This window comes from Microtus ochrogaster, unplaced genomic scaffold (assembly GCF_000317375.1).
Source record: "Microtus ochrogaster isolate Prairie Vole_2 unplaced genomic scaffold, MicOch1.0 UNK16, whole genome shotgun sequence".
NCBI lineage: Eukaryota > Metazoa > Chordata > Mammalia > Rodentia > Cricetidae > Microtus > Microtus ochrogaster.
The window spans coordinates 115310-138592 of NW_004949114.1; the positions used below are offsets into that span (position 1 = coordinate 115310).

At 37.9% G+C, this 23283-nt stretch overlaps 2 pseudogenes; both read left to right on the plus strand.

Annotated features, from left to right (window-relative positions):
- LOC101981689 overlaps nt 1–15077 on the plus strand; it is a 129542-nt pseudogene extending 114465 nt beyond the window's left edge.
- Nucleotides 15078–18073: 2996 nt separating this feature from the next.
- On the plus strand, nt 18074–18774 carry LOC101996187 (annotated as a pseudogene).
- The last annotated feature ends 4509 nt before the right edge of the window (nt 18775–23283 follow it).

The window sequence follows — 23283 nt, forward strand, 5'->3', positions numbered from 1 at the left end:
CCACAGGGCAGGGAACCCTGACTACTCTTTGGACTGGAGAGGGAGGGGGAGAGGAATTGGGGGAGGGGGAGAAAAGTGGGAGGAGGGGGAGGGAAATGAGAAGCTCGGAGAAGGGGGAAACTTTTTTTTCCTTTTCTCAATAAAAAAAAGGCAATTACAAATAATGCTGCTATGAACATAGTTGAACAAACGCTTTTGTAATATGATTGGGCATCTCTTCGATATATTCCCAAGAATGATATTGCTGGATCCTGAGGTAGGTTGACTCCTACTTTCCTGAGAAACTGCCACACTGATTTCCAAAGTGGTTGCAAAAGTCTGCATTCCCACCAGCAATGGATGAGTATTCCCCTTACTCCACATCCTATCCAGCATAGGTTATCATTGGTGTTTTTGATTTTAGCCACTCTGACAGGTGTAAGATTCTATCTCAAAGTTGTTTTGATTTACATTTCTCTGATTGCTAAGGAGGTTGAACATGACCTTAAGCGTCTTTTGGCCATTTGAACTTCATCTGATGAGAATTCTCTTTTCAGTTCAGTACCCTATGTTAGAGAACACTTGAGTAGGACAGCACTCAAAGGTAACAAAACTTTCAGGGTGTTCAAAATCTCCTGGGCAAAGAATTAGAATGAGATGTAGTGATGAGGCAAGCACCCTTGCTTTTCATCCCGCCTGGCTCCTGCACGGCTAGCTTAGCCCTGGAAATAATAATATAGAAACTGTATTCATTTAAACACTGCCTGGCTCATTATTTCTAACCTCTTATTGGCTAACTCTCACATCTTGATTAACCTATTTTCATTAAATCTGTGTAGCACCACGAGGCTGTGGCTTACCAGGAAGATTCTAACCCACGTCCATCTTGGGCCGGAGATTCATTTTGTTCTGTCTTTCCTGCCTACCTATGTTCTGACCTATCAGGCAAGGTGGTTTTCTTTATTAATTAACCAATGGAAGCAACAGATAGATAGAAGATCCTCCTACATCAAGAAGAGATTTGTACAAGTCAGTAAATTTTAACCAATGAAATGTCTCCTTCTTATGCCAGTGTCAGGCAACTATGGGGGTTTAAAAGGCATGCAGATAGGAAGAGTTTTGATTTCTACAATATGATTGTCAACAAAAACAGAAGAGAAAAATACACAATGGCAGCTTGTATGTCTTAATTCCACTATGTTTTTAGAAATTTGAGATTGTGTTTACCAGCTTATCTATTGTTCAGGCTGAACAGACACAGAAAATGTGTCAGTGACAAGATAAATGAGATCATATGTTGTGTGGCTATTTCTTCCAAATTCCAACTTCCCTTCTTGAGGGAGAAAGGAGACTCATAAGACTTAGGGAGATCACCAAGAAGACTCAAGAGACTTATGAATCCACCAAAAATCAGGAACTCATAATTTACAAGTTTCACAAGGCTTCTCCCCAAGGTTACTAAAGTAATTAATAATTGCTTGTGGCGAACAAGTCTTACAGGGAGTTCCAGGGAGTGAGGATATTTATTAGTCTCTATCCCTGCTTGTTTGAACTCTTCATTGATGTGGGTAAATTTGAGTGACCATTTCCTCCTATAAATTACTCTTAGCCTATTCTCCAGAACCAATAAACTCATTGGTTTAACCTGAATAGAATTGCCTTTAGTCTATTGTTGATGCCCTGTCTTCATCTTGCTCATATTCTAGATCACTTTTGGAATACTTTAGCCAGCAAAATCATAGCTTATTAGTCTTAACATGCACAAGAGTTGATTCACATCCAACTGAATACTTCTGTTGTATTAGTGATTAGGGTGATAGAATGATCACCAAAATCCCACAAGCAAAGGGCAGGTAGAGACCAGCATAGCTGATTAGGTTCCATAACTATATCATGGAGGAAAAAAACAGGTCATGGGTTTATTCAACAGCCACACACACACACACACACACATATATATATATATATATTCACACACATATATATACATAAATACACAAGTTTATATGGGCACCTACACAGATACAGGCATTTACACATGAACATACATAAACACACTTATTCACATATGTAAACACATAAATATACATTATTCACTCATACATAACCATAAATATACATATTCACATATGCCTTCAGTTATATATATTATTTAGTCAGTATATCAGTACATATCAATTTCTCTTTCCTTGGGAAGAAATATTGAGAACAAGAGTCTAAGTAGTGAGGTCACAGGCAGAATTTAGCATAAAATTGTGGAGCTATTGCTCTCTTTTTGTGTATTAAACATTTTTAAAGGTGCGATTAGATCTTTCAATGATGGCTTGTCCTATAGAATTGTGTGTAATACCTGTAAAACACTTAATATTATAATATGCATAAAATGGTTTTATTTTGCTGGAGACATATGTTGGAACACTATCAGTCTTAACTTATACAGGTATACCTATAATGGCCATTATTTCTAATAGGCATGTAATAACAAAATCATCCTTTTCAGAACTCAAAGCAGTCTCCCCCTGAAATCCTGAGAACAATCTATAGTATGATATACATATTTAAGTTTTCCAAATAAATTCTGCAAAATGAAACATATCCACTTCCCAAATTTCCTTTCTTTGCATACTTTTAGGGTTACTCCCTGTAGGTAATGGAGTTTGGTTATAGAAGGAATATATAGGACATTTTTGTTTTACAATTTCCTTGGCTTGTTGCCATGTGATGGAAAAATCCTTTTTCAAATCTGTGCTGTTAACACGGTGACTTTATGAAATTTCATATTAATAAGAGATCAATTTCATCATTACCTTGTACTAGAGGACCTTGCAGATCCATATGAAATCTGATGTGTATTATATAAGTGAGATGATTCCTATTCCTATTATTTCCTGTAATTGTATAAATAATGAAGCTAATTTTATCCGGAATAAATTCAGCAGTTAAAATATATAAAACAGCTCTTTCTGTACATTGAGAATCAGTAACTATGTGGAGAGGTTTTGTAAAATCTATTAGTACTATGAGAATGGCATACAATTCTAACTTAGCACAAATTATAAGGGCTTTTAACCAATTTGCTAAAGTTTCCTGATGTATACCCTGCCTTTCCTGATTTAATTGCATCAGTATAGAACATAGGGACTTCAAAGATTGATGTTCTCTTTACAGTGCATGGAAGGATCCAACTGGTTCTTTTTAAGAATTTAATACTCTTTCTTTTAGGATAACTGTTGTTTATCTCTTCCCCCCCCCAAAAAAAAAACAAAGATTGCAAGCTCTTTGACATATTCACTATCATTCCATAAAGAGGAAATGTACTCATTAGTTAAAGGTACTATAATTTCTTATAAGTCCATTCCTGTCCATTAACAAACTCTAAATTTTCCTTTAAAATCAAAATTGAAATCTTTTCCACCTATGTTTTTAATTTCTTACTCTGTTTATGTGGCAGAAATATCCACTCCAATATGCCTTCCCTCTGCTTCAAAATCCCTTTAGAGTATTGTCTGGAGGATAATATAACCAGAATGCAGTTAAACTTTGGATCCACAGGGTCCACGTGTGCATTCTGTAATTTCTTTTTCACCAAAGCAACTCTTTTTCAGCTTTAGCTAATAATTTTCTTAGACTATTTATATCCCTGTCCCCTTCTAGAGTACTGAACAAATTACTCAGTTTATAAGGTTCTATCCCAATAATGGTCTGTAAATTGGAAGTGACTACTGGCAAACTTTGAAAGACATTAAGAGTCAACAACTGATCTTTCCTGATTTGTACCTTTTAGGGTTTAACTTTTTTGTAGACCTATTTTATATGCTAAGTAATTGCTAAAATCTCTTCTTTGTTCAGGGGCGAGCAACTTGTAATCCCCAGCAATGAAAACCTTCCATTACTTTTTCAAACATTTTTCTAAAATGTCTACCTTTGAATCAGCTAATAAGATATTGTCCATATAATGGTAAATTATAGATTGTGGAAACTATACAGGAACTATTTCCAACAGATTTTACACAAAATATTGGTACAGGGTAGTGTTACTTAAAATTCACTGTAGAAGAATCTTCCATTGAAATCTCTTAACTGGCTAAGAATTATTATAAGTAGGTACTGTGAAGGCAAATTTTTCCCTATCCTTTTCTTGTAGATGCATAGTGAAGAAACAGTCTTTTAAGCCAATAACTATAATAGGCCATTCTTTAGGTAACAGAAAAGACAAAGGCATTCCAGGCTGTGGGCTCTCTAGTCTTTTAGTGTTCTCCATTTTCCAGATTTCTTTTTAATCAAGGGCTGATAGATTCTTTAATATGTTCATCATTTAGTTGTTCCTGGACCAGCTGCTCTAAAGCCTTTGGTTTCTCTGATGTCAGAGGCCACTGTCCAACCCAGACAGGTTTGTCAGTTAGCCATTTCAAGAGCAAGGCTGTTGGTACCTTACCTCTGACAGTTCAATATCTGTTATGCCCTGTTTTTGTACAGCCTGAATGGTCAGTAGCTGTTTTTTATACTGTCTTATAATATTATTCCCAGGAACATAAATTGGCTTATGGTATACTTCTGAGCTTGGAGAAATATGAATCTGGGTATTACATTACTGTAACATATCACAGATCCATGGACTCACTGCTACATTAACCACATATGACTTCAACCTTTCCTTCTGGACTTCTGGCCCCATGCAGTCAACCCATCTCATGCTTTGTTTTACTCTTGTTGAGATAGGGTTTCAATCCTAGGACTGAATATCTACCTCCTGAAGAGGTCAAATTGGATGCTATGGTTCTGTGATAATAATAGTCTCACACACAAACACACACACACACACACGCACACACGTCTAATAGGCCCTCTATTATAATGTTATTTATTGGCATTTGATAATTTGATAATTAAGTCTGCAAAAGTATACATTTTATGATTCTTCTTGGAATTTTTTTATTCATCCTCCAAAGATATTCTATCATCCAGAGTGGAATGGCTTTTTACAATAGATACTCTAATTGGTCTGGGGAGGAGTTTCCTCCACAGTGACTGGGAATGATTAGACCACGATCAACCTGAGGGCCTGTAAGAGGCCCCCCAAGTCATTTCCTCATGGTAAATAATTGCCTTGTTTGCATCTTATTGACCTGCATTCATTCTTCCAATCTTGGCCTTTGCAATATCTTCTGCATAATCCAGAAGTTTGAGGTCTTCTATCTGGGTCATTCCTAGAAAAACATCATGTCTAGTAACACTCTATGTACAATTTCTTATTAGATGTCCTTGTTTACCACATTTATAACATTTGACATTTTGATATCTCTTCAGGCCTTTGAACATCACCTCTCCTATCCAAACCTCATTGCTGTAATTATGAGACTCAATATTGACTGTGTTGCATTCATTCTTCCATGGGTGCTGATCTGACCTTTAAAGGCACAATTATTTTTCATTCTAAATTAACATTTTAAAAGAGAAAGATTCAACTAGTAGTCATCTAACTTGATCTGATATTGCTCCTTTTACATCTTCAGTGAATCTCTGCAAAAAGTCAGTGAAGGGTTCTTTTGAGCCTTGTATAACTTTAGTAAATGGCTCAATTATTTTTCTGATTCTTGAATCTTATCTCAGTCATTTAAGGCTCCCTTACAGTATGTGAACAATGTGAGTTCAACTAAGGTAGTCTGTTTATTTATGTCAGTAAAACAGCCCTCATCAAGGAGATGAGAAATCTCAAAACATCTAAACTTATCTTGCTGTTCAAGGGCCTTAGCTTCTTCTCTCAACCAGTTTTTCCATGGTAGCTGATGACTATATTCTAATACTGCTGAGACTAGTTGATTCCAGCCATTTAGAGTGATTCTGTTCCTAGAAGACCAGGTATTCAGCATCTGCCTTACATATACTGAATGTGTAATAGGACACTATTGCTTCCTTAGTATCATTGAAATCTTTCGTATGTACAGACTTCCATTTACAATCTGCATACCCTTCAGGACAATTAACATTAGCTGACTTTACACAATAATAACAGGATAGATCATAGCAAGTGAACTCATGACTATAGGCAGGCCATCTCTGACTCCGTAAGGTTTTACAGAGGTTTAGCTCCCTCTAATCCCTTTCATTGGTGTCTTAATTTTCTTTTTATCATTATAGTAAGTTCTTCTCAAGCTTGAAATCTATTTTTCACTGATTTTTGTAGGGTCTGAACTTCTGAACATGAATGATTCCAGTGATTTCATTAGATCAGTCAGTTTCTTGTTTTCATCATTTGCATATAATTCTAAAAATTTCATTTTATTCATCAATGATACCTTTTATCCTTAGATATTACCTGTGTGGCATTCAGATTGTCTTCCAAAAGCAATGTTTTATCTGTCAGTTTTTCATAACCATTTGACACGGAACGAATTTTATCTACTAATTTATCATTTCCATGTCCCAAGGAATGAACTTTGCCTGCCAATTTATTATTATCATTTTCCAATTGAATGAATCCTTTTGGCTAATCCCCCATTACCACTTTGTAAAGTCTGTACTATTTCAGTAAGTTTCTCACTCTTGGCACTGTTGGCAAATCATTTTTAAGGATATGATATGAATTTCCAGACTAATAGTAACTATAGCTAAAAATGTATACTTACAAGGTAGGTCGTATATCTCTTCTAAAATTCCATCCATATTAGAAACCAAAAATGTTTTAAATTTCTGTATGACCTCAGAAAAAAATCCTCCGGAGACTCTTCTAGGTGTCCTAATTATTTTTAGACTGTAATGACAATTCTTGACCAGCAGGGGCCGCAGGTGTACCACCAGACCAGGTCAGATAAGGTTGACTCAGGCTCCCAGAGAGGGTTCCTGTAAATTAGAGACTCACCCGAGCAAACTTCCACCTGGTACCCCCAAGTACTAGACAGAAGTACAGAGAGCACAACAGATTATGCATACTAATGAAGCAGTACACTGAACGATTTTAGAAGTCCTCAACTCGCGTAGTGCTCCAAAAACCTGAGCAGATCTGTCTGGTGCTTAAGTGGAGTTGGAACTCCACAGGGAACTCTGGAAGCTGGAATGTGGACTCTTCAGGCCTTCAGGCTAATTTACCACAGGCATTGTTCCGATTTAGCAGTTTGGTAGGACTGTGAAAGGGCATGCAGACAGCTGCTGGCCTCCGGGGCAGAGCAGCTCCTGAGCATATGACCCTGACAGAACAGCTGGGAGCTTGTCCAAACTGAAGATGGGAGCTGGGAGCTGTAGGGCTGGTGCCAGAATAGAGTAAGTGCCAAGTCTCCTTTTTGCCAAAAAAAAAAAAAAAAAAAATGGGTCAGGCTGGACCCACAGTTCAATGCACCTAGTACACAAGCTAGCAAGCAACTCCTGTAGCAAACAGAGGTGGCTAAGGGAGCATGTGGTGATGTGGTGGAGGTTGAAACTACTTGAAGGGCAGGAAGCTGTGGGGTGGGGATCTTGTGTCTCAGGGATCCAAACTCACCAACAGCTGCAGAGATTGGAAGGTCACAAGGCCAGTTGTTATAATAAATCCATGTGTGTCTGTTTAAGGGGTACTAAGAATTTTTAAATATGAAAAAGGATAATACACTCATGAATACAGGATATGGTAAATCAAGTTTCAAAGTCTTTGGAAAGCTGGAGACCAATCACATGCTGCTTTATGCCACCTCTCCTAGTCTTCACCACCAAAGAAAGACCAACCACTCTCCCTCCTTCCTGATAAGACATCGTATAGTCAAACAAGAAGCACTGCCTCTTTCAGGTCAGACAGCCCAAGGCCTTGGGTGGAGCCAATGCGTATCTAAAACACTAAAATACTAAAAACAATCAATGCGTAGTTATTTTTTAGTTTTGGTTCTTCCTGATGATCAGCGATGTTGAAAACCTTTTAAAGTGGGTGCTAGGTGTATGTGCTTTTCTTTTGTACAGGATCTGCTCATGTCATTACTCATTGTTGGTTGGAGGCTTTATTCCCTTGATTTACAACTCCTCCAGTTAATTGAAACCTTTCTACATTAGCCCAAAATCTAAAGAACAAATGGAAAGTGTTTTCTCTCATCATATGGTATTCTGGTTATAGTTTACCTTGCTCTACAAAATATTTTTTCTTTTCCACATTTGTGTCTTCATTTTGTGTGGTTCCATCTTTTGATTCCTGGGGCTAATTTGTGTGACACTGGCATTCTCTGCAGTAAGTTCTTGCCCACACCAATGTTTTGACGATTGTTAGGTGTGTGTTCTTCTATAACTTTCAATGTTTCATGTTCTAAGCTTAGGATTGTGAACTGTTTTGAACTGATTCCTATGCAAGGTGGAGGATAATGGTCTAATTTTACTCCACTGCATGTTTAGATCCAGCCTGTCACTTGCATTTCTTGTTTAGGCCATGTCTTCAACCGCTCATTTTTCTCCTTGTTAAACGGATACTTGGCTGTGTGATTGGTGTGTAAAGAAAATTATAATTATCTAGAAGTACCAGCTTAACCCAGTATAATGGTTAACATCAAGAATTCTAATCATAAGTGTTTGAAAGGCTGATGGCAAAGAAAAATCCTTATTTCCTGCAGGTGCACATGAAAATGTGTAGAGATTTTTATAGAAATCATTTTGGAGGCTCATAAAACTTTTAAAATAGAAACTAAAGGACATATGGCACAAGTATTCCACGTCTGGCCTCATCTCCAGAAAACTGCATTCAGGCTTGGAGATTTTATATCACCTTGAATAGGTTCTTTTTTTTTTTTGTTTTTAGTTCTTGTTCTGTTTTGTAATTTAAGTCATATTTCAATTTTATTTTTCCCATAAAAATTTACATTTATTTCAATGTATTTACATTACTAGGTATGGTGTGGGAGGTCCTTCTGTCTATGTGTTTCTTGTATTGGTTAATGAATAAAGAAACTGCCTTGGCCTGATATGGCAGAACTTAGGTAGGCAGAGAAGACAGACCTGAATTCTGGGAGGAAGAAAGCAGTCAGGGGACACCATGGATCCACCGCTAGAGATAGACGTGCTTTGCCAGTAAGACACTACCATGTGGTGATACACAGATTAATAGAAATGGGTTGAATTAAGATGTAAAACTTAGCCACTAAGAAGCTAGAGCTAATGGGCCAAGAACTGATTTAATTAATACAGTTTCTGTGTGGTTATTTTGGGGCTAAGCTAGCCAGGCAACCGGGACAAACAAGTGGCCTCCTCACTCCTACATAGAAACACATTTCTACAAAATATTAGATATTTTTTCATGATGACAACATTCTATTTTTTGTCTATCTCTTCAAATGCATGGGTTTGTTTATGTGTATGTGTTTTATGGGGGTGAATTTTGTATAATATGATATAGCGTGAATACTTTAAGTTCTACTGATACATTATTTTTTCAATTTACATGTTGTCTTTTTATTTCTATTCTACATAAAATGGTTTATTGTATCTCTGTTGCCAGAGGAGTTATTATTGTGTGTGTTACTACTCAATGGACACTTTTTAAACTTCACACATTTCCCTGTATACATATACTTCTGTGAGCACATGTTGTAGAGGATCAAGGTAAATCTCAGAGTTAGATATTTCAAAGCCATTTATCTTGATATGTATTCTAAAATCCAGAAAATGTAGGTTCTAAAGCTAGTGAAGTAATGGACTTGTTAGGTAAGTGATAGCAAGCAGGCAAAAAACAGAAATTTCTTTCTCCTCTTGTCCTTTTATAGGTTTCCATCAGAATTAGTTCTGATGTGTATATTCGTGCATAAAGATCTAGGTTAATGCCCCAAGTAGAGTGTCTTTGGTGCTCAACATTCTCTCAGGAATGGACTGATGCTGCCATTATATAACTTTCAAGTTTATTGATTTATTAATTAATAAAATATTTACGTTATAACGTCTGGTAAATTGTTTTAGGTGTAATAATCTTTATTGTCCAGCAGGTTTCATGGTTGCAGAGTCGTGACTAGTGGTGGCACAACTGGTGTTGCAAGGCACAGTCCAGTACTACTTTGGCTTCCTGCCTTAATGCTGGTTAAATACTGAGAAATATGCTTTGCTTGGCAAATTAAAAGCAATTAAATCAAGTTCGTAAGTGGAACTAGAAACCCAGAACTCAGGAGCAGGGAGCACAAACTGGAAGCTACACAAGTTGCCCTGAGGCAGGAAATACAGCTGGGCTGGGGGCGGGGGATTGTGCACCAGCTTGGGAAATTTCCAGGTTGCCTATGCACTTACCTCCACCGTGGTGGGGATTTAAAAAAAAAAACTGCTTAGTAGGTAAAAAGCAAGCCAAGCAGTCAGGAAGGGAGAATTTCTGGGCTGTGAACCCATTAGGCCTTTAAGCCAGTCCACGTAGTAGGTGCGAAGTTTGCATTCACGTTGGCACCACATGAAGAGGGATACTAAAAAGAAATTCCGCACTACCTCAGAATTGAGTATAATAAAGAGTTATTTATTTAGGGGTAGACTCACAGATCACAATCCTTTGTTTGAATGGGGAATAGCAACCAAATCCTGCAGCCAGAAGAGAGGGTGACAGAGCACTTACATAGGCATTTATAGTATAAGAGACCATGCCCAAGTAAGCCAGTATCTTAAAGGGTACTGGCTGTAGGAATTCCTACAGCATGTGGGGATTTAGAAATATTAGTAAAGAATACAAAGATGCATGAAAATAATAAAAACAGAAACCATAAAAAGCTCCAAGAGGGCATTCCAGTGAATACTAATATCGCCCATGTTCAATTCTCCATACTCTTTTATACCCTAACACAAAAGGAAGAAGAAGGTAACAAAAGACTTCTTAACATGATACAAAGGACAATGTGAACAGTTTATTACTTTAACACTCTGACCCATCAAGTCATTATCATTCTGTTGCTTAGGCAGTAAAATCACACTAGACCAAGTATCCTGAAGGCAACCATTCCCCCAGGTAACCTCATAATTACAAAAGAAAAAGTATGTTTGTATATCCTGACCATCTGTCAAAATAGAAAGGATCTATTTGTATGAGCTATCATAATGTCAAAAGAACCATGTAATCACATCCTGAGTTGGGACATGTAGCCATGCTTGTCAACCATTTTGAGCAACCTCCAAACTCTCTGATCATCAGACAAGTTAGAAATAGACTCACATTTTTGGGCCTCTACAATAATCATTTTGTTATTAAGTGCATGATGTGAACAACAAACCATAATTTTACATTGACAGTTTATATATAAATAATACAAAAGACAAATTCTAATAAATCAGTTTTATGATTATTGCTTACTGGGATTAGATTTTTATAATTTTCATTGTTAAGGGGAAACTTAATAGAGGAATTTTAATAAACATGTTGTGAATTTGGGCAGAAAGAAAAACAGGCAACAATGGTAGTTCTTTCTTGGCTGCAGCTTGTCTCACTCATGGCAATTCATCCTTTGAGTCTCTTTTGTGATCTGTCCATTTTAATTAGGATCTCATAGAAGCCAGTAATTATATCATAGGAAACTGATTAATGTTAAAACAAAAAATAAATATTTTCCCTCTTGTTTCCTATTTGAAATTTCCTTCAGCTTACTTTTGGGCCATTTTATACTATCCTGAGTGACAGAGGTCAGTTCTCTTCTCTCTGCCAGACAGCACCAAAGGACACTTTCTATCACATGGCATTATCACTTTGATGATTCATTTCAACTGGACCTGGGTGGGACTGTTTCTCACAGATGACCACAATGGGGCCCAAATTCTCTCAGACTTGAGAGGAGAGCTGGACAAGAATAGAGCGTGCATAGCTTTTGTAGAAATGATTCCAGACAACATGGTTCCCTTTTACTACTTTTCCATAAAAACTCACCTACAGATCCTAAAATCATCTGCAAGTGTGGTTATCATTTATGGTGATACTGAATCTTTACAAGGTATAATCCAAAATACAGTACAACATTTAATAACTTGGAAAGTTTGGGTCATGAAGTCACAATGGGATGTATCTAAATATCTTTCTATTTTCATGTTTGATTCATTACATGGGAATCTCATTTTTGCATGACCTTCCTCCATCACATCAACATGCTGACATTTCTGAATTTAGGAAGTTTATCCAGACATATAACCCTTCCAAATATCCAGAAGACCTTTGTCTTGCTGTTTTGTGGAACATACACTTCAATTGCTCTTTTTCTGGACCTGATTGTAAAATTTTGGGTAACTGTCTAACCAATGTTTCCTTGGAACTGTTGCCTAGAAATATTTGGGAAATGGACATGACTGAAGAGAGTTACAGCATATATAATTCTGTATATGCTGTGGCTCACAGTGTCCGTGAGAAGACTCTTAAACAAGTAAAAATTCATCCCTCTGGAAATGAAGAGGTTAATTCCTACCCTTGGGAGGTAATTTCTCTCTTTGTATATTTTATCAATAGCACCATGACTTGTGAGGTTTTATAAATGCACTCAATATGTAGCTATACACTCTGGCAGATGTTTGGAAAATGCATCTGTGAGACTGTTTGTAATTGGTCATCTAGTAGTTGTGGCAGACACATGTTCCTAATGAATGGGTGTGAAGAACAAGATTTAAATGTGTGTGTGTATGTGTGTGTGTATCATTATCTACTTTGTGTTACAATTAACCTCAGAATTTTCTCATGATAATATGCTCAATTGAAACCCCATTATCTCTAGGCTTATTTCAGAAGAAAAATAGGCAAACTAGATCCTAAATGGTCAATATTACTAGATCCTTAAGGCTCAGTATCTGAAGCTATGGTTAAGTTACCTAACTGACTATTTTACTATACTGTGGACATAAACACCCCAATTTACAAATGGAGACTTTGAGCCATGGCAAGCACTTCAAGATTGTGGCAATTTGACTTAATCAACATTTATAGACTAAATATTTTTCTTTGGGTGTTACTCTGTGTGTGTGTGTGTGTGTGTGTGTGTGTGTGTGTGTGCATCAACTGACCATCTAGAAATGTTACAATATGTTCACTTTCAGTCTTCATCCACTTAAATTTTAATAGCTTGATATAGCTTGCAATTAATGTCAGGAATCTAGGATAATTGTAGTAATTGGAGTGGCAGGGCTGCGTCTCCAGCACCCCGGCCACCTCCGGCTAGCTTTACCTGAAATAATTACATGGACACTGTATTCTTTTAATCACTGCTTGGCCCATTTCTATGTAGCCTCTTCTAGGCTAACTCTCGCACCTGGACTAGCCCATCTCTAATAATCTGCTGTAGCCCACAAGGTGGCTTACCAGGGAGATTCTAGTCCATCCTGGGTCGGAGCTTCATCGCGTGTGCCTCAGAGAGCAGAGCTCTCGCCTCTGCCTGCAAGAGTGGAGCATCGTGTCTCTCTGAGGCGTCTGCCCCCGAGAGGAGAGCTGTTGAGTCTGTGAGCTCACTTCCTCTTCCTCCCAGCATTCTGTTCTGTTTGCTCCTCCCACCTATGTTTTAACCTATCAGGGCAAGCAGCTTCTTTATTTAATTAACCAATGACCTTCCTCCAACAGATAATGAGACCCATTGCTTCATTGGGTTCTGTTGAACTTTTCTGGGAATAAATTCATCACCATATTCTGCATTTCTTTTAGCTTAACCCTTATCTCAAGAAAATCCATTTCAAAAATGGTGCTGGAAACCTTGTGATTTTGGATTCACAAAGGAAATTAGATGTAGAATATGATATTCTTAACCTCTGAAATTTTCCAGATGGTCTCAGACACAAGATGAAAGTTGGAACATTTTCTCCACAGGGTCAAGACTGTTTTTGTCTGACAATATGGTACAATGGGCTATAGGATTTACAGAGGTGGGTTGGACCTCATATCACTGCTTTGATCTCTATGTCACTAAACGTTTGTTTGTGGATGCAATGATTGTTGGTTCTGTATACAGTGCCCAGCAGTATGCATAAAATTACTGTCATATGAAGAAATTTCTGTTGCCTTATTCTGAGTAATGAAATAATTTGTTTTTCCATAATTTTTTTCTATGGGCACATGTTTCTAGTTATAAATACAGTGTCTAATTTTAAGATTTTATCCCAGTGCTGAAACTACATGACAAGACCATTAATTTGACTGCCAGATTATAAAGTATCAGTACATGCACCTTTTGCTTTCAGGCACATGACAATGCCCAGTAGCATGGAGGGCACATGGTCATGGATAAATTACATGTCTTGCTCCTGATGAAGGAAGCAATTTGTTAGACAATCAAGAAAAAAAGAAAAAAAAAACAGGCAGACATAACTTAAGAACAAAGATTTTCCTGGATCCTACTTGACCTGAACAGTCTATACTAATTTAGGCAATCATGTTGACAAGAGCCTGAAAAGTGAGTCATGTTGTATCTTCAGTTAGGAAGTAAATAGAGATGAACACTCTTCACATCCTTTTCTTTCTTTCAGTCCTTAACTACAGCCAATGAAATGGTGCTACCTAATTATATGTCTTCTCACTTCAAGTACCCTAATGTAAATCATCTCTCACAGACAGTCAAGAAGAGTGGTTTCGATGGTAATTCTGAATCCTGTCAAGTTGACAAATGTAAATTAAGCATTACCATTAGGAAGCAAATCTGCTTACTCCAGCTGTCAGAATGTACACAATAGGATCAGTATGGCATTACAGTTTCCCATTTAGATATGTACTGAATTACTTTGCATAGTCTTAGTTTTCACTACCTCTTACATTTCCAACAATTGTTCAGATTTATGTTGTTTTGAATCATTGCATAAACACAATGAACTTTATAGGGTATACTATACTGAATCAGAAGTAGTACATCAAAACAAGAATTTGCAGTCTGCAAATTATAAAAATAAGACATGCCATTGCCATGTTCGGTATTGGAAAATAACATTTTTGTTGTTCTAAAACTGTGCACTTCTGAGTATTTTCATCATGTATTTAATCTCAGCTTCCTCGCTCTGTGTGCAGTGAGAGCTGTGGTCCTGGATTCAGAAAATCCCCCCAGGAGGGGAGGCCTGCCTGTTGCTATAATTGCACTCCTTGTCCAGACCATGAGATTTCCAAAGAGACAAGTGTTGGAAACTTGTCACTGTGGAACTTACCACCTCTCCACAGTGTTATACAATGTCTAAGAAGATGAAAAAGTTCTGTGAAAGAACAGTAGAGATATAACTGTTCTTCTTTAAATTATAAGTAAAAATGTTTTAGCTTGTTATCATGTAATTGGTGCTCTAGCTATTGAGACTCACACTTGATTTATGTTGTTGATACTCTACAGCCATTGTACCTTTCAGACATCCACTTTACCATTCACAGAGGGGCCTGCTTTATTTCTCCATAGCATTTCACACACACACACACACACACACACACACACACACACACACACACTATAAATTACTGACTTTTTTGTATTTCAAAGCATGTTTAGTTCATAGCTAGCACAAATTTAAGAGCTAGATACTTATGAAGCTTACTGGCATTATTTCAGTCTTTTTATTTTGTTTTTACAAAAGAAAACAAACTATCTTTTTTTCATTATACATACCAATCCAAGTTCCCATTCCCTCCACTTACTCCCTCAACCCACCCCCATTCACTTCTCAGAGAGGGTAAGGCACATTGCTTTTGGGAATGTCCAAGGCTCTTACACTATATCTAGGCTGAGCAAGGTATCCATCTAAAGAGAAGAAGTTACAAAATGTCAGTACAGGCAATAGGGATAAATCCTGGTGCCACTGCCAGTGGCCCCTCAGTCTGTCCCAGCCATGCAACTGTGAACTGTGAGAAACTAGTTTGGTCCTATGCTTGTTCTTTCCCAGTATGGCTGGGGTTGGTGAGCTCCCATTAGCTCAGGTAGACTGCTTCAGTGGGTGTACCCATCATGGTCTTGACCTCTTTGCTCATATTTATTCCTCCCACTCTTCAACTGGACTTTGGTAGCTCAGTCCAGTGCTCCAATGTTGGTAACAGAGGAGTCCAGTGCCTCTGTTGCTGGATGAAGGTTCTGTGGTAATATTTAAGATATTTATCAATCTGACTATAGGACAAGGGCAGGTTAGGTACTCTCTCCTCTATTGCTTAGTCTTAACTGGGGTCATCCTTGGGGATTCCTGGGAATTTCTTTAGAGCCAGATTTCTTGCTAACCCTATAATGGCTCCCTTAATCAAGATATCTCTTTCCTTGCTCTCATCTCTGTCCTTTCTCCATTCTGACTATCCCATTTCCTCAAGTTCTCCCTATCCCTTCCCTTTTCCTCTCCTATTCTCCTTCTACCCTCCCTTTTCCCCTACCCACATGTTCCCAATTTTGTCAGAGGAACTTAACTATTTCAAATTTCCAGGTGGATCTATATATGTTTTTCTCAGGGTTTACCTTATTACTTAGATGGTCTAGAATCATGAACTATAGGCTCAATATCCTTTGTTTATACCTAGTATCCACTTATGAGTGAGCACATACCATATTCATCTTTTCTGGTATGGGTTACCTTACTCAGGATGGTGTTTTCTAGTCATCAATTTGCATGAAAAATTTAAGATGTCATTTTTTTTATAGCCGAGTAGTACTCTAATGTGTAAATGTACCACATTTTCTTTATCCATTCTTCAGTTGAGGGGCATCTAGATTGTCTCCAGATTCTGACTATTATAAATAATGCTGTTATGAACATAGTTGAACATGTGGCTTTGTGGTATGATTGAACATCTTTGGGGTATATGACCAAGAGTGGATCCTGAGGTAGGTTGACTCCCAATCTTCTAAAAAACTGCTATACTTATTTCCAAAGTGGTTGTACAAGTTTGCATTCCCACCAGCAATGGTGGAGTGTTTCCCTTACTCCAAATCCTCTCAGTATAAGCTATTATTGGTGTTTTTGATCTTAACCATTTTGACAGGTGTAAGATGATATCCCAGAGTTGTTTGGTTTTCCATTTCCCTGATGGCTAAGTATGTAGAACATTTCCTTAAGTGTCTTTCAGCCATTTGAGATTCTTCTGTTGAGAATTCTCTATGAAAGAAACATGTTCAACTATGTTCATTTTTGATGTCTAATTTCTTGAGTTCTTTATATATATTGGAGATCAGTCCTTTGTCTGATGTGGGGTTGCTGAAGATCTTTTTCTGTTCAGTAGGTTGCCTTTTTGTCTTATTGACTGTGTCCTTTGGTTTACAGAAGCTTCTCAGTTTCAGGAGGTCCCATTTATTTATTGTTGCTCTCATTGTCTGTGTTAGTGGGGGTTATATTTAGGAAGTGGTCTCCTGTGCCCATGCATTAAAGATTACTTCCCACTTTTTCTTCTATCAGGTTCAGTGTGGTCAGATTTATATTGAGGTCTTTAATCCATTTGGACTTGAGTTTTGTGCGTGGCAATAGATATGGATCTATTTTCATTCTTCTACATGTTGACATTCAGTTATTCCAGCACCAATGTTGAAGATGCTTTCTCTATTCTATTATATAATTTTAGCTTCTTCATCAAAAATCAGGTGTTCATAGCTGTGTGGATTAAAATTCAGGCCTTCAATTTGATTCCATTGGTCAAACTGTCTGGTTTTATGCTAATACCAAGCTGTTTTCATTAATGTAGCCTTGTAATAGACCTTGATATCAGGGATGGTGATACCTCCAGAAGTTCCTTTAGTGTACATGATTTTTTTTGGCTCTCCTGGGTTTTCTATTTTTCCATATGAAGTTGATTATTGTTCCTTCAAGGTCTGTGAAGAATTACATTGATATTTTGATTGGTAATGCATTGAATCTATTAATTGCCATTTTTACTATGTTTAGCCTACCTATCCAAGAGCATGGGAGATCTATCCATTTTCTGGTATCTTCTACAATTTCTTTCTTCAAAGACTAAAGTTCTTGTCAAAAAGTTCTTTCACTACTTTGGTTAGCATTACCCCAAGATATGTTATGTTATTTGTGGCTACTGTGAAAAGTGATTTCTCTGATTTCCTTCTCAGCTTCTTTATCATTTATATATAGGAGGGTTACTGATTTTTTTTTGAGTTGATCTTGTATCCTGCCACATCACTGAAAACATTTTTCAGCTGTAGGAGTGATGTAGAAGATTCATCTGTCGATGTGTTGCTTTCGTTGCCTGAATAAAGAAACTGCCTTGGAGCGCCGAGCGATGGGCATCTCTCGGGACAACTGGCACAAGCGCCGCAAGACCGGGGGCAAGAGAAAGCCCTACCACAAGAAGCGGAAGTATGAGCTGGGACCGCTTACGGCTAACACTAAGATTGGCCCTCTTTGCATCCACACGGTCCGTGTGCGAGGAGGCAATAAGAAGTACTGTGCCCTAAGATTGGATGTGGGGAACTTTTCCTGGGGTTCTGAGTGCTGTACTAGCAAGACAAGGATCATTGGTGTCGTCTACAATGCGTCCAATAACGAGCTGGTCCGCACCAAGACTCTGGTCAAGAACTGCATCGTGCTCATTGACAGCACCCCATACCCACAGTGGTATGAGTCTCACTATGCACTGCCCCTGGGCCGAAAGAAGGGGCCAAGCTGACTCCTGAGGAGGAAGAAATATTAAACAAAAAACGATCAAAGAAAATTCAGAAGAAATACGATGAAAGGAAAAAGAACGCCAAGACCAGCAGTCTTCTGGAGGAGCAGTTCCAGCAGGGCAAGCTTCTGGCCTGTATCGCCTCAAGACCAGGCCAGTGTGGCAGAGCAGATGCCTATGTGCTAGAAGGCAAGGAGCTGGAGTTCTATCTGAGGAAGATCAAAGCCCGGAAAGGCAAATAAACCATCCATCATAGCTCATGTAATAAAGGTGTTTATTATTCTGTAAAAAAAAAAAAAGAAAGAAAGAAACTGCCTTGGCCTTTTGATAGGGCAGCCCTTAGGTGGGCAGAGTAGATAGAACAGAATGCTGGGAAGAAGGGCAATGTGGCAGATGCCATGATTCTCCTGCCTGAGACAGACGCTGGTTAGATTCTTTCCCGGTAAGCCACAACCTCATGGTGATATACAGATTATTAGAAATAGGTTAAACTAAAATGGGAGAGTTGGCACCTCAACATGGTCGACTAACTCCATGTAAAACCTGAGAGGGCTTTAAAAGGAATTCTAGACACAAATATAGAGTTTAACTCAGCTTTTTGCTATTTGCTAGTGCGTGCCACAGAGAGATTTCCTGACTCAGTGATAGCAGCAGAAAAAAAGCTGTGCCATTTTAAAACAAGGCTTCCTGGGCCCTGTCACTGGTGCAATCTCTGGCTATGGAGCATTTGTGGGCCTGGATGTTTGTGTGCCCACTTACAGTCTTGATCTAAGTAACTGAGACCATGCCTGTGGTTTGACGCTCCCTGCCTGGGCAGGTGCTGGATCAGGTCTACTAGACATGCACAGGCAGGAGAGCATGGATTTCTGCCACCATACAGAGAGATGTTTCCAGGCTGCTCAGTGCTCTGTGTGGCAGATTTGGCTGTAACTCAGATAAAAAGGATTTATGTGTGACACACTCATTCTCCGGGTTGGACTGCTGAGTGCAGCTCCTGCCTGGTGGCCCCACAGCTAGTAAAAATGGTATTTCCACCATTTTGAAATTGGAGAGAGGTGGAGCCAACATACAGAGCAGCTGCAACCTAGCTGCCTAGCATTTTAAAAGCTCTTCAAGACAGTAAACAATTAAAGACAATGTAATAGGATAGATCCAGACATAAATGACCTCTAAATTGGTCACATTGTTAAAAATATATGCAGGCTTGGGGAGAGAAAAGAAAAGACAGAGTCAGGCAGACTTCTGTAAATTCAAGATGTGGTGGTACACGCCTTTAATCCCAATGCCTGGGAGGCAAAAGCAGACACATCTCTGTGAGTTCAAGGTGTAGTAGCATACACCTTTAATCCCAGCACTTGGGAGGCAGAGGCAGACAAACCTCTGTGAGTTCAAGGACAGCCTGTTCTAAAGAGTGAATTCCAGGACAAAGATACATAGAGAAACCCTGTCTCAAAACAATTCTTTAAAAAAAATGTCTTAAAAGAGACAGTACAGATAGTCATAGATTAAAAAAATAAAGAAAAATAAGCGATGTAAAAATGGAAAATTCACCAAGAGTCTGGATTTTTTGTATTATTGTTTTTTGACTGTGAAGGAGCTAGGTACAGAGAGACATCTCACTATGTGGACTGTCAAGCTAAACCAGCATGGATATTATAAAGGTATCTTCACTTCAGAATTTGGGTCTAAGGATATGATGCTTTAGAAAAGAGGTTCTTCTTTTGTTTTCACAGAGGATGAGAACTGTGGATTGCTACTAGACCAATATGGTATGATAGACCTGAAAAGTTGCCATAAACATCCTCAGAAAATTAATTCGCTCAACTGTCGACTGAGATGAACCTAGCATACAGGATATACCATAAAAGACCTGATTAACAGTGCCCCCATAGAGCACAAAGCAATTTGGAGAGAAAAAACTGAGCCCATATTCCCAAATACTGTTTGTAAATGTTCTTTTGCATTTAAAGGAGTATATGATATAGATATGAATAATTTGCATTGGTATAAATTTTGCTTTGTTGATATAAATTTAAGGTCATTCTTGTTATATGTGTATTTCTGCTCTTGATTAAGGTATTGTGATTGTGTAGTTCATTTAAATTAGGAAATATAGGTTGTTAGTTGATAATCATCAGTAATAGCCAAGCTTATAGTCATGTTAGATTTTCTAGCTATATAATTCTATGTCCTTGGATACCTGGGAATGTCTTAAACAGAGCATCTTTGTCTGAGCAAATACCTGTCAATAAAGATAACTGCAAGAAGGCAGATCTCTACATTTACATAGGAGAAAGGAACAAATTGGGAAGCAGGCTTTTTGACTGTGTGAGTAATTTCACACATAGTGAGGGGATGTTATCAGTAAAATCCCAAATGCATAGTGGAAATTATGCCCAGTAAATGATCAAATAGTGCTGCACTATGGGAGATAAATTCTAAATTTGTAACAGAAGGGTGTAAGCTGTGGTGAGAAATCTACCGCAAGAAATAGCCACCTTATTGGCAAGCCAATAATTCAAACATGCCATGCATTTTGGCTTAGTCCTCCTCACAGAGATCCTGACTCTGATGAGTCAATCCTGTGAAATGAGGCTGATTGATACTTAATGATTCTGTGATTCATAGTAAAAGGGAATATGGGTAGTGACAGCCAAAACTGAGGGTCATTTGAGGGGTTTTAGGGAAACCTAATACAGTAGAAGTTTTTCTAAAATGCGTGTGTGTGTGTGTGTGTGTGTGTGTGTGTGTGTGTGTATGTGTGTGTGTAAGAATCCTAAACTGTAATCACCAAATAACAGGAGAGACAAGGTCCCAACTAGAGATCACCTTCAGCTCCAGGAATGTGTTACATCTATCAATTTTTGGATAAAGGGTTCCCATGGAACCCCCCCAAAAAACCCAGGCTATTGCCAGGGCTATTGGTTGCTCTTCACAAACTGATGGTAAGGCTCTATTGGTGAAGACAACACGTGCATGGCTCACTGAATGTGGATAAATAGTGCCTTGACCCCTGCTTGCCATAAGTTACTCTGTACACTACCAGAGGAGAGAGGTAAACAACCCCCAAGCTATAAACCCTGTGATTGACAGTGGTGACTTTCCTGAAAGGCCATCTAGACACAACAGGACTGATGTACATATGAACTCACAGAGACTGGCAGCATGCACAGGGATTGCACAGATGAATCTAAGCTCTGAGAGGGGAAATGGACTTGAGCCCCCATTCTTAACCCAGAGCCTTCTCCAACTGATAATTGCTTCCAATTGAAAAAAATAGTTCTTTCCAAAGGAGTCTCACTGGCAACACAAATCACACTGTAGGGCAGGCTCCAGGCCCAGCAACAGATGGCCAAAGAACTCAATGGTATTTATAGAGGGATTTTGTTTGTTTGTTTGTTGTTTTTGTTTTTTAATCTCACAATGTTTCATCTGGACCTTTGTGGGGAGCTACAGATATTTTGCTTATATATTATAGCCTCTAATATTTTTTTGGTTTTTCTGTGTGTATGAATGTATGTCTCAGTCTTATGTGTTTTCTGTGCTTTGTCTTTAACTCTTTTTATTTATTTTGTTTCTTTTTTATATTATTATTTATGTTTTCAGGTTCCTGTTTGTTTGTAATGAGAAAGAGAAAGAAAGGGTGTAGATTTGGATAGAAAGAGAAATGGGGAGGGCCTGGGAGGAGTTCGGGAACAGGAAATATAACCAGAAAATACTGTATTAAAAATCTATTTTCAATAACTAATTACCAAAAATATCAGTGACAGGACAAGGAAAGGTTGAAACACTTGCAAATTAAAGAAGATGGGTAAGACGTTAGAGCTAAATGCTGTGCTTGCTACTGGATTGTTTCATGAACCCACTAAAATTATTATGTTGATAGACAGTAAAAGTAAAATATTGTTTGTGAATTAGATGGTAGCATGATAAAACCATTTTTAGTGTAATTTCATGAAAGAATGTGCTTCTTTTTAGTGTCTGCATATTAAAGGATTGGAAGATAATAGGACATTATGTCTTTAAATTCCTGCCAAAACATTGGGAAAAACAATGTACACAAATATATACAGGAAACAAATGCAGTAGTAGACTATTAACAGTGAAGGGATCTGTGTCAAGTTCATACAGGTGGCCTTTGTAATATTCTTGCAATGTTTGAATTGATTTCTGAGTAGAGAGTTTTAAAAGGATGCAGTATTACTGTCCCAGTGACCCTTGTCACTTAAGGAGTGTGCAGAACATGCCTACAGAAAGTGAGGCTGGTTCACATGTAATTTAAAAGAATTAGCAATGACAACAGGCAAAATGTCATTGCTGTAGAAGAGCAGTGATTGCTAATGGACATTGAATATCATTTCCTATTTCACAACAAAACTTTTTAGAATTTAACTGGAGGATGTTAAACGACCCCAAAACAACAGGGAAAAGTATTAAGTTTTTATGTTAAGGAATTTGTGTCATAATAGAACCATGGAAAGCATTTATAGAAGTTTTTATTTCATAATATTTATTCAAATTTGCATTTCTTTGTGTGTGTTTAGTTCATTTCTGCTTTTTTCATTAGAAGTAGAGCTTCATGAAAAAGTTTTTAGAATCTCTCTTCTCCTAAGTGCTTATCACATGCCCCAAACACTTCAGACATAAAATGCCATTAAAAAGAATTATTTTCACCCCATAAAAAATATAGTGCCAGTATTAACTCTGAGAATTCCATCTGTGCATGCAATGTATTTTTATCTTTCTTTTTAACTTTTATTGATTATTTACAGATTTTACATAGTGCATCTGGATCCTGCCCTACACACACACACACACAC